Raw genomic sequence first — 12,425 nt, 5'->3', positions numbered from 1 at the left:
CTTGCTTTTTTTATGATCCAGCAGATGTTGGCCATTTGATCTCTGGTTCCTCTGCCTTTTCTAAAACCAGCTTGAACATCTGGAAGTTCAAGGTTCATGTATTGCTGAAGCCTGGCTTGGAGAATTTGGAGCATTACTTTACTAGCATGTGAGATGAGTGCAATTGTGCAGTAGTTTGAGCATTCTTTGGCATTGCCTTTCTTTGGGACTGGAATGAATACTGAACTTTTCCAGTCCTGTGGCCACTGCTGAGTTTTCCAAATTTGCTGGCATATTGAGTAAAGCACTTTCACAACATCATCTTTTAGGATTTGAAATAGCTAAACTGGAATTCCATCACCTCCACTAGCTTTGTTCATAGTGATGCTTCCTAAGGACCACTTGACTTCACATTCCAGGATATCTGGCTCTAGGTGAGTGATCACACCATCATGACTATCTGGGTCATGAAGATCTGTTTTGTACAGTTCTTCTGTGTATTCTTGCCAGCTGTTCTTAATATCTTCTGCTTATGTTAGGTCCATACCATTTCTGTCCTTTATTGAGCCATCTTTGCATGAAATGTTCCCTTGTTATCTCTAATTTTCTTGAAGAGATCTCTAATCTTTCCCATTCTGTTGTTTTCCTCTATTTCTTTGCACTGATCACTGAGGAAGGCTTTCTTATCTCTCCTTACTATTCTTTGGAACTCTGCATTCAGATGGGAATATCTTTCCTTTTCTCCTTTGCTTTTCGCTTCTCTTCATTTCACAGCTATTTGTAAGGCCTCCTCAGACAGCCATTTTGCTTTTTTGCATTTCTTTTTCATGGGGGTGGTCTTAATCCCTGTCTCCTATACAATGTCACGAACCTCCGTCCATAGTTCATCAGGCACTCTGTCTATCAGATCTAGTCCCTTAAATCTATTTCTCACTTCCACTGTGTAATCATAAGGAATTTTATTTAGGTCATACCTGAATGGTCTAGTGGTTTTCCCTACTTTCTTCAGTTTAAGTCTGAATTTGGCAATAAGGAGTTCATGATCTGAGCCACAGTCAGCTCCCGGTCTTGTTTTTGCTGACTGTACAGAGCTTCCCCATCTTTGGCTGCAATGAATATAATCAATCTGATTTCGGTGTCAACCATCTGGTGATGTCCATGTGTAGAGTCTTCTCTTGTGTTGTTGGAAGAGGGTGTTTGCTATGACCAGTGCGTTCTCTTGGCAAACCTCTATTAATCTTTGCCCTGCTTCATTCTGTACTCCAAGGCCAAATTTGCCTGTTACTCCAGGTGTTTCCTGACTTCCTACTTTTGCATTCCAGTTCCCTATAATGAAAAGGACATCTTTTTTGGGTGTTCTAAAAGGTCTTGTAGGTCTTCATGGAACTGTTCAGCTTCTTCAGCATTACTGATTGGGGTATAGGCTTGGACTACTGTGATACTGAATGGTTTGCCTTGGAAACGAACAGAGATCATTCTGTCATTTTTGAGATTGCATCCAAGTACTGCATTTTGGCCTCTTTTGTTAACCATGATGGCTACTCCATTTTTTCTAAGGGATTCCTGCCCATAGTAATAGATAAAATGGTCATCTGAGTTAAATTCACCCATTCCAGTACATTTTAGTTAGCTGATTCCTAGAATGTCGACATTCACTCTTGCCATCTCCTGTTTGACCACTTCCAATTTGCCTTGATTCATGGACCTAACATTCCAGGTTCCTGTGCAATATTGCTCTTCATAGCATTGGACCTTGCTTCTATCACCAGTCACATCCACAACTGGGTATTGTTTTGCTTTGGCTCCATCACTTCATTCTCTCTGGAGTTATTTCTCCACTGAGCTCCAGTATCATACTGAGTACCTACTGACCTGGGGAGTTCATCTTTCAGTGTCCTATCTTTTTGCCTTTTCATACTGTTCATGGGGTTATTAAGGCAAGAATACTGAAGTGGTTTGCCATTCCCTTCTCCAGTGGACCACATTCTGTCAGACCTCTCCACCATGACCCGTCCGTCTTGGGTGGCCCCACACGGCATGGCTTAGTTTCATTGAGTTAGACAAGACTGTGGTCCTGTGATCAAATTGGCTAGTTTTCTGTGATTGTGGTTTCAGTGTGTCTGCCCTCTGATGCCCTCTCGCAACACCTACCATCTTACTTGAGTTTATCTTACCTTGGATGTGGGGTATCTCTTCACGGCTGCTCCAGCAAAGCGCAGCTGCTGCTCCTTACCTTGGATGAGGGGTATCTCCTCACGGCCGATCCTCCTGACCTTGAATGTGGAGTAGCTCCTCTCGGCCCTCCTGAGATTGCTGATATAGTTACCTTTATATCCACCATCTTGGCAACTGTTTTCTATTTTTTCCTGCCCATTCTTGATTTCATTTCTCCTCTTTCTCTATCAACTCTTGGTTAGTTACTTTTTAAAATTCCATGTTATCTCATCTGTTGACTTATTAGTTGTAACGGTCATGTTGTAACTAATATTATCTCATAAAGCAAAAACTCTCGTGTTTGCTTTAGAGTTTAGGGTATATATCTTCAAGGTATCACAGTGTACCTTCACATGATTTTATACCACTTCACACAGAAGAATCTTACAACAGTTTACTTCCATTTCTTCCCTCTTCACTTCTGTTGTCTTATCATACATTTTAATTCAGTAGATGTAATGAATCCCACAACATATTGTTATTCTATTTTTATTTAAATAATCAATTATCTTTTAAGGAGAGGTAAATGATAAGTGGGGGATAAGAGGCTTCCATACTTACTCATTGGGACTTCCCTGGCAGTCCAGAAGTTGAGAATCTGTCTTGCAACTCAGGGGATATGAGTTTGATCCTGGGTTGGGGAAACTAAGGTCCCACAAGCTGCAGAGCAGCTAAGTTTGTATGCGCTGGAGCCCGAGTGCCACTAGAGAGTCCCTGCACTGCAGCGGAAGATCTGCATGCTGCAACTAAGACCCGATGTAGACAAATAGATTAAAAAATAAATAAAATATTAAACAATAATTCTTTAAATTAAAAAAAAAAAACTAACTCATGTGATTACCATTTCTTTCAGTCTTCATTCCTTTTGTCAGTTGTTGCCACAGTTACCCTAAGTACACCACATACATCAAATTACTCAAGTGTTACCTGTGTTTAAGGTATGGCCTTGCTTTCTCAAATGCTTTCTCAGTGTGTGCTCCACCTCAGCTTTAGGTCTTCCCTGGTATGTAGTCTCTTTCTCCAGGCTTTTTAGCTCTCCTGGCAGATTCCACTGTTACTGATAGTCGCTGCTTGTTAGTCTGGTGCTGGGCACTAAGCCAGCAGGTGCTCTGTTCTGATTAAGTCTCAGTCAGGCAGGCACTCTGTCCCTGGGTTTTGAGGGAATGTGACCTTTGAATTGTTTCTATCCTTCCCCCAGCACATATGCCCACCTCTCTCCCAGGATCAGAGGTACGATTTTCATTCTGTTCTCTTTCCCCGACTGCAGTTGGGCTTACCAGCCTGTAAGTCTGTGTTTATCACCCCCGTTCTTGAGCAGTTGGATCTGCCTTTGTTCTGTTAGAAATAGGATCCGAGTATCGTTTCCTGTATTTCCTGCAGCAGCTAGTATTCCTCTCTCCTGGGCTATGCCGTGAAGGATGCTTTCTCAGGACTTTCACTAATTTGTGTGTGTGTGTGTGTGTGTGTGTGTGTGTGTGTGTGTTAGAGTGCCCAGTGACACCACTCAGTCTGCTACTGAATGCATATTTTCGTTACATCTGTGGATTTCAATTTTATCTTGCAAGCTTACACTAGGCCACTAACAAATTTAGCTCTCCTTGCCAACATGTAGCACTGCCTGCTCCAAGTAGGCAAGAGCTGGAGTTCTACCTCTCTGTGCAGGTGCCTGTCTTTCCTTGGACTTCAGGTTATATGGCTTCCCTGTGAACTCAGCTCTCTCATGGTCCACAAAAGTTGTGAATTTGCATATTTTCCAGATTTTCTGCTCTTGCAAGTGTGGGGAAATTGCTCTTTCTAGCTTTCTCCATAGTATTGTTAATAGCTACATAGAATTTCATTGCATGTCAGTATAATACTTTATCAACCAGTTTTTAAATTATTTAATATATTTTTAATTTATTGTTAACAAAATTTAGGAGCTTAAAACAGCAAACACTTGTTATCTCATGGCCCTCTGGTAATAAATTCAAGGGTGATTTCAGTGGGTTCTTCTGGGTCTGGGTCTCTTATGAAGTTTCAGCCAAGACGTCAGCTGATGGCTGAAGCCATCAGAAGACTCGACTAAGGCTGGAGAATCTAACCTCCCAGGTAGCTCACACATGGCTGCTGGCCGGAGGCTTCAGTTCCTACCACTCAAATCTCTCCTTCAGGCTGTTTCAGTGTCCCCTCCATATGGCAGCTAGCTTCTTCTCCAGTAAGTAATCCAACAGGGAGAAGGAGGAAGAAACCACAATGGCTTTTATAACGCAGTTTTGAAAGGCAACGAGCATCACTCACACCACATTCTGTTTATTACAGTCACTAATACAGCCACACTTCAAGGGAGGGCAATTTTACTGCACTCTTTGAAGGGAGGAGTCTCAACTTGTTGCAAGAAAAAGAGTGAGGTGCAGGAAAATGGTCACATCCCAGGTTACGTCTGAGTCCCTGGGACAGTCACCAAGTGTGGATTCTTGGCTTAGTGCAGGAAAAAATTCAAGAGCAAACCATAGTAAACTGAAAGCAGGTTGCTCATGGAGGAAACACACCCTATATAGAGTATAGACCATCTCAGAAGGCAAGAGAGGAGAGGGAGGCACCAGGGTACAGGGCTGTCAGCTTTTACGGGGTGAATAATTTCATAGGCTGAGTGGGATGAGTATTCCAGCTATTTGGGGGGAGGGGGATTTCCAAGAATTGGGCAAATGCCCACTTTTTGACCTATTAAAGGTCATCTTTAGAGCCATCATGGCACCTGCGATATGTCGTTTAGAGTACTGATGTTACAATGAGCGTACACTGAGGCTCAAGTCAAGTGGAAGTCAACTCACCTGCCATCTTGGATCTAGTTGGTTCTGATCAGTTTATATCATGTCCTCAGGCCATGTCATTCTTTTGGAGGTTGTGCCCCCTTCCTGTTTCAAATTTGGGGATAAAATGTAACACTACCACATTAGGTTGCTTCCCATTTCTCACTACTTGTTTTCCTCTTAAAAGTAAACCTAAGGAGGCAAGAATATACAATGGGAAAAAGACAACCTCTTTAACAAGTGGTGCTGGGAAAACTGGTCAACCACTTGTAAAAGAATGAAACTAGAACACTTTCTAACACCATACACAAAAATAAACTCAAATGGATTAAAGATCTAAATGTAAGACCAGAAACTATAAAACTCCTAGAGGAGAACATAGGCAAAACACTCTCCGACATAAATCACAGCAAGATCCTCTATGACCCACCTCCCAGAATATTGGAAATAAAAGCAAAAATAAACAAATGGGACCTCATGAAACTTAAAAGCTTTTGCACAACAAAGGAAACTATAAGCAAGGTGAAAAGACAGCCTTCAGAGTGGGAGAAAATAATAGCAAATGAAGAAACAAAGGATTAATCTCAAAAATACACAAGCAACTCCTGCAGTTCAATCCCAGAAAAATAAATGACCCAATCAAAAAATGGGCCAAAGATCTAAACAGACATTTCTCCAAAGAAGACATACAGATGGCTAACAAACACATGAAAAGATGCTCAACATCACTCATTATCAGAGAAATGCAAATCAAAACCTCAATGAGGTACCATTACATGCCAGTCAGAATGGCTGCTATCCAAAAGTCTACAAGCAATAAATGCTGGAGAGGGTGTGGAGAAAAGGGAACCCTCTTACACTGTTGGTGGGAATGCAATCTAGTACAGCCACTATGGAGAACAGTGTGGAGATTCCTTAAAAAACTGGAAATAGAACTGCCATATGACCCAGCAATCCCACTCCTGGGCATACACACTGAGGAAACCAGATCTGAAAGAGACACGTGCACCCCAATGTTCATCACAGCACTGTTTATAATAGCCAGGACATGGAAGCAACCTAGATGCCCATCAGCAGACGAATGGATAAGAAAGCTGTGGTACATATACACAATGGAATATTACTCAGCCATTAAAAAGAATTCATTTGAATCAGTTCTAATGAGATGGATGAAACTGGAGCCCATTATACAGAGTGAAGTAAGCCAGAAAGATAAAGAACATTACAGCATACTAATACATACATATGGAATTTAGAAAGATGGTAATGCTAACCCTATATGCAAAACAGAAAAAGAGACACAGACGTACAGAACAGACTTTTGGACTCTGTGGGAGAAGGCGAGGGTGGGATGTTTCGAGAAAACAGCATCAAAACATGTATATTATCTATAGTGAAACAGATCACCAGCCCAGGTTGGATGCATGAGACAAGTGCTCGGGCCTGGTGCATTGGGAAGACCCAGAGGGATTGGGTAGAGAGGGAGGTGGGAGGGAGGATCGGGATGGGGAATACACATAAATCCATGGCTGATTCATGTCAATGTATGACAAAATCCACTACAATATTGTAAAGTAATTAGCCTCCAACTAATAAAAATAAATGAAAAAAAAAAAAAAGAATTGGACGCAACTTAGCGACTGAACAACAGCAACAACAAATATAAAGGTATGAATTGGAAAGACATATAAAATATAAAAATCCATAAGAAAAAAAATACATTTGAATCAGTTCTAATGAGGTAGATAAAACTGGACCCCATTATACAGAGTGAAGTAAGCCAGAAAGATAAACACCAATACAGTATACTAATGCATATATATGGAATTTAGAAAGATGGTAACCATAACCCTATATGTGAGACAGCAAAAGAGACACAGATGTATAGAACAGCCTTTTGGACTCTGGGAGAGGGTGAGGGTGGGGTGATCTGAGAGAATAGCATTGAAACATGTATATTATCAAGTGTGAAACAGATTGCCAGTCCAGGTTGGATGCATGAGACAAGTGCTCAGGGCTGGTGCACTGGGATGACCCAGAGGGATGGGATGGGGAGGGAGGTGGGAGGGGGTTCAGGATGGGGAACACATGTAAATCCATGGCTGATTCATGTCAGTGTATGGCAAAAACCACTACAACATTGTAAAGTAATTAGCCTCCAACTAATAAAAATAAATGAAAAAAAAAAAGAATTGGACGCGACTTAGCGACTGAACAACAGCAACAACAAATATAAAGATATGAATTGGAAAGACATATAAAATATAAAAATCCATAAGAAAAAAAAAATACATTTGAATCAGTTCTAATGAGGTAGATAAAACTGGGGGGGGGGGGGAAGTAAACCTAAAATGAGCCCTGTACATATAATTCTTTGTTCATTTGTATGAGTATATCATTAAAATAAATTTCTAGAAGAGGAATTGCTGGATCAAATAATATACTTGTTTTAAATTTCAAAAACTGTCACAAATTGCCTTCTAAAATGCTAGCACTAATTTACACTCCTACCAACAATGCATGAGGGTGCTGGTTTTCCTATACTTTCTCCATCACTGGGTATTATTAAAGTTTTAAATGTTGGGCACTCTGATAATGAAAAATGATATTATTTGGCCTCTTATCATCTATTTACTGGATTTTGAATTTTTTTCCTATGTATATTCACACCCTTTGCCTATTTCTTTTTCCATTGTTATTGATTTGTAAAAGCTCTTTATATAATACACCAAAGAATTTAGTCTTGTGCCACATGTTTTGAAAATGCATTTACCTTTTGAGTTTCAATTTTTCCTTTTTTCTACATATAAGTTTTTGCCTCTTGCATAGCTTAACTTGTCAAATTTTTCCTTTGTAGCTTCTGGTTTCAGTTTTTGCCTAGAAAGACTTTATTCTATTCAAGATTCTTTTTACAATGTTGTGATTTTCATGATTTCTTTAAGTCACACATTTGAGCAATAGTGAAACCAAGAAAGACCCTGTGGGGCTCCTGGGCATGGAAGCTTTTCAAACAGTTACTATTCAGGGAAAAGGGGATGCAGAGGCAAGAGAGGAGCAGTCAAGAAACTATAGCCTTGAGGCAGGGTCTTGGTTCTATCTCAAGGGATACACATAACAATATCTTTGAGCTCTTTATAGAACTAAAAATACCAGCAAATGGAAGATGTTAGCATTCCTCACCCCAGATTAAAGGGACCAGAGAAGCTCTTCAAAAGACTACCAAAGGCCAGACTAAAGGAGTGTAGGCCCTGCACACACCCTAATCTTTATAAGTAACTCTGTCCTTAAACCATTGCTAAAAACTCCTTACCAAGTCCCTCTGGGTTGGGGACACACAGTTTTTGAGAGGCATGAGCCTGCTGTGTCCCCCTTTGACTGGCAATGCAGTAAAGCTATCCTTTTCTACTTTACCCCAAACTCTTGTCTTAGAGATTTGATTTGGCATTGGTGCACAAAGGCTGAGTTTTGGGCATCAATATGAATGATTATAAGGGCTGAGATAAACTTTTTATTGTTTTTTCCATATTGCTATCCAGAGGTCCAAATACCACTTTTACACAAAATTTATCTTTTTGGTTCAGAACTAATTTGAAGTGCCTTTTTTTGTAGTGTACATTCTGAGATGTATTTGGTTCCATTTCAAGATTCTCTACTCTGTTCCTTTTGTTAATTTCCATGGTATATGGTCTCTGGCAAATTAAAATATTATGGTTGTTGTTGTTGAGTCTCAAAGTTGTGTCCATCTCTTTGCAACCCTATGGACTGTAGTATGCCAGGCTCCTTTGTCCTCCACTATCTCCCTGAGTTTGCTCAAATTCATGTCCATTGAGACTGTGATGCTATCTAACCATCTCACTCTCTACTGTCCCCTTCTCCTTTTGCCTTCAATCTTTCCCAGAATCAGGGTTACTTCCAATGAATCAGCTCTTTGCATCAGGTGGCCAAAGTATTTGTGCTTCAGCTTCAGTATCAGTCCTTCCAATGAGTATTCACGGTTGATTTACTTTAAGATTGACTGGTTTAATTTCCTTGCAGTACAAGGGACTCTCAAGAGTCTTCTCCAGCACCACAATTCAAAAGCATCAATTCTTTGGTGCTCAGCCTTCTTTATGAACCTACTCTCACATCCACACATGACTGGAAAAACCATAGCTTTGATTATACAGGCCTTTGTCAGCAAACTGATGTCTCTGCTTTTTAATACACTGTCTGGATTTGTCACTTCATTGCTTCTAAGGATCGAATGTCTTTTAATTACATGACTGTAGTCACGATCCTACAATTCTTGCTATTAATAATAGCCATATTCGAAAAGCTTATTCATAAAAACTGCTGCCAGATTAAAGATGCAATTGACAAATATTTTATAGAGGATTGGTGAAACTATATTTTAAAAAGCATTCTATTCTTATTTGACAATGAACTTGGAATTCAAGAGACATTTAATGCTTATTGCTGTTTTTGTTCAGTCACTGAGTTGTCTCCAACTCTTTGCAACCCCATGTGCTGCAGCATGCCAGGCTTCCCTGTCCCTCACTATCTCCCAGACAAATTCATGTCCATTAAGTCAGTGATGCTATCCAACCATCTCATCCTCTGCCAACCTCTTTTCCTTTTGCCTTCAATCTTTCCCAGTACCAGAGTCTTCTCCAGTGAGTCGACTCATACTTGACTGATAAGCAAATGCTGGTGTGGTAACTTAGACTCCTTGCCTAAGAGTTGGAAGACTTGGATTCTAGTTTCTGCTCTGCTGCAGGCTGGCTGGGTGACACAGACACACAGTAGTAATGCTGTAGTTCGGCAGGGGCTTCTCAACCCTCCTTGGAGCTTGGTGTGGCCATTCAATACAGCTTTCACTAAGGGAATATAAGAAAATATTTTGTGTGCTACTTGCAGGCTGGGCCTTAAAACATTGCATATACATATCCCCCAAGTTTCTTTTTCCTTCCTGCAAGATGGAAGCTGGATATTCCTGAAATTTGCTTTTGACTGTATAGACAAAGACAATGCTCTAGGGGATGGTAGAAAAACCAGAAAGGAGGAGCCTGGGACACTAAATGATCATGTGAAGCAGAGTAGACTGCAAGCTCAACCCAGGCTGTTTCACAGACAGAAATACTCTTTAGTCACTATATTGCTGGATCTCTTTGTTATAGCAGAATCTTTCCTTTTACTAATACACATTGGATGTCGTATTTCACAAAGAAAAGGGTTCTGTGGTCAAATAAGTTTGGGAAATCATGAATTTAACAAAAATATACAGACTTTCTTCTCGAAAGAGTTCTCAGCTCCTTTAATTTACTAGTTGGGATAAACCAAGACAGTAATATGTACTACTTATAAAGTATATTTATTTTTAGATAATCCTTTTTCATTGTGGGATTAACTCATTGAACTCTTATATTCTTCTGCCTATTCTGAAAAATATACTCTGGGAAATGCTGGTTTAGAATATCTCTAACTTTTCTAATCATTTCATAATGCATGGTTGTTCTTTACCGTGGACACAGACTCTGGCCAGATTTTACAGTTCCTATACCAGAGCACTTTCACCGGGGCTACAGCATTCTTTGCCAACAAAGGTCCCTCTAGTCAAGGCTACGGTTTTTCTAGTAGTCATGTATGGATGTGAGAGTTGGACGGTGAAGAAAGCTGAGTGCCGAAGAATTGATGCTTTTGAATTGTGGTGTTGGAGAAGACTCTTGATAGTCCTTTGGACTGCAAGAAGATCCAACCAGTCCATCCTAAAGGAGATCAGTCCTGGGTGTTTACTGGAAGGACTGATGCTGAAGCTGAAACTCCAATACTTTGGCTACCTCATGCAAAGAGTTGACTCATTAGAAAAGACCCGAATGCTGGGAGGGATTGGGGGCAGGAGGAGAAGGGGACGACAGACGATGAGATGACTGGATGGCATCACCGACTCGATGGACATGGGTTTGGGTGGATTCCGGGAGTTGGTGAAGGACAGGGAGGCCTGGCGTGCTGCGATTCATGCATGCGGTCTCAAAGAGTCGGACACGACTGAGCGACTGAACTGAACTGAACAGCATTCCCAATCCTAAGCAACCTGCTGAAATGACGCCCTCTAGTGGGCAACAGGGGACATGATGAATTGAGCAACTAGTATTCATAAAAGGAGGCTGGAGGATTTAGGTTTTGGTTTACCTAAATAGAAAGATGACACAAATTTCATTCACAGAAGATTCAGCCTCTATTATTTTTCTGGTTTTTAAGAAGTCTAAAATTTTCAAAATTGCATTTCAGTTGCAGTAGCTGCAGTTTACCATCTTCCGAACACTTCCATAACTGGCCTCATCACATAGCAGCAGAGTCGTGTGTCACACAGTGTTGTGATCATCTATCCACATCTGACTCCCCCAACTGGACCCAGGAACCTCTCACTCATCTTCACAACTCCTTGGTCTTTCCTGATGCCAGCAGAGAAGTTAAAATCTTCATGATATCTGATTATCACTTTTTTCCCCCCATTGAAATTTCCAGTAACTGGATAGTACTTCCTTATATTAAATTCTTTCTGTTAAAATAACTAGTATAGTGTTTCTCTTGATTGGATCCTGACTCATGGATTAAATAATTCTAAAGAAATACTAAATAATTTTGTAAATAAAACTGAAACTAAAGTAATGAAAAATACAAAATAGAAAAAAACCTGAATGACAAAGACATGACTGAAAAGAAACGACTGAGAAAAAGTAACTCTGAAAATAACTCAAAAACTAAATATCTCAAAAGTTCTGAAAGTAAGAGATTCAAAATATAATGCTTAAGATGCAACAACTGAAAATAATTTAAAACCACATATTAATAACTAAAACCCTCCAAACAAATGAGTGTAAAAATAACCCAGACTAAAATAAATGAAAATAAATTACTGTGAATATAGGTAACTCTAAAACTAAATAACCAGGGGGAAAGCCCTAAAATAACTACAGGTATTTTATTCTGAAAATAAATAAAGCAATTAAAAAACTTCCAGTGAATGTTTACTAGTCAAATAAGTAGCTGTAAAAATAAACAATCCCCAAATAGCCAAGAATTAAGAATAGAATAAACATGAAAATAACTCAGATATTAACAATTGCAAAGATAGATAATTAAAAATAAATAATTCTAAAGGTAACTAATTTGGAAATACATAACTCAAAACAAAGTAACTATAAATGAGTAACTGAAAATAACTCAAAAACTAAGGAACTAAGTAAGATCAAATAGTTATAAACAGGTGGCTTTAAAGCTATGAGATTAAATAAAGAGAAAACTAAAAACAAAATGAATATTAACTAATAAAACTAAAAATAAATTACTGAAGATAAATGAAGCTAACTTAAAAACTAACAAATCTAAACGTAAATATCTCAAGTTAACTTGTAGCCAGTCCTCACTAAAAGGAAACAACCCTGGAACAAAGTAACCCAAGTA

Source organism: Cervus canadensis, chromosome 7, assembly GCF_019320065.1.
Source record: "Cervus canadensis isolate Bull #8, Minnesota chromosome 7, ASM1932006v1, whole genome shotgun sequence".
In the NCBI taxonomy this organism is placed as follows: Eukaryota; Metazoa; Chordata; class Mammalia; order Artiodactyla; family Cervidae; genus Cervus; species Cervus canadensis.
Note: the sequence above shows the minus strand (reverse complement) of the source record.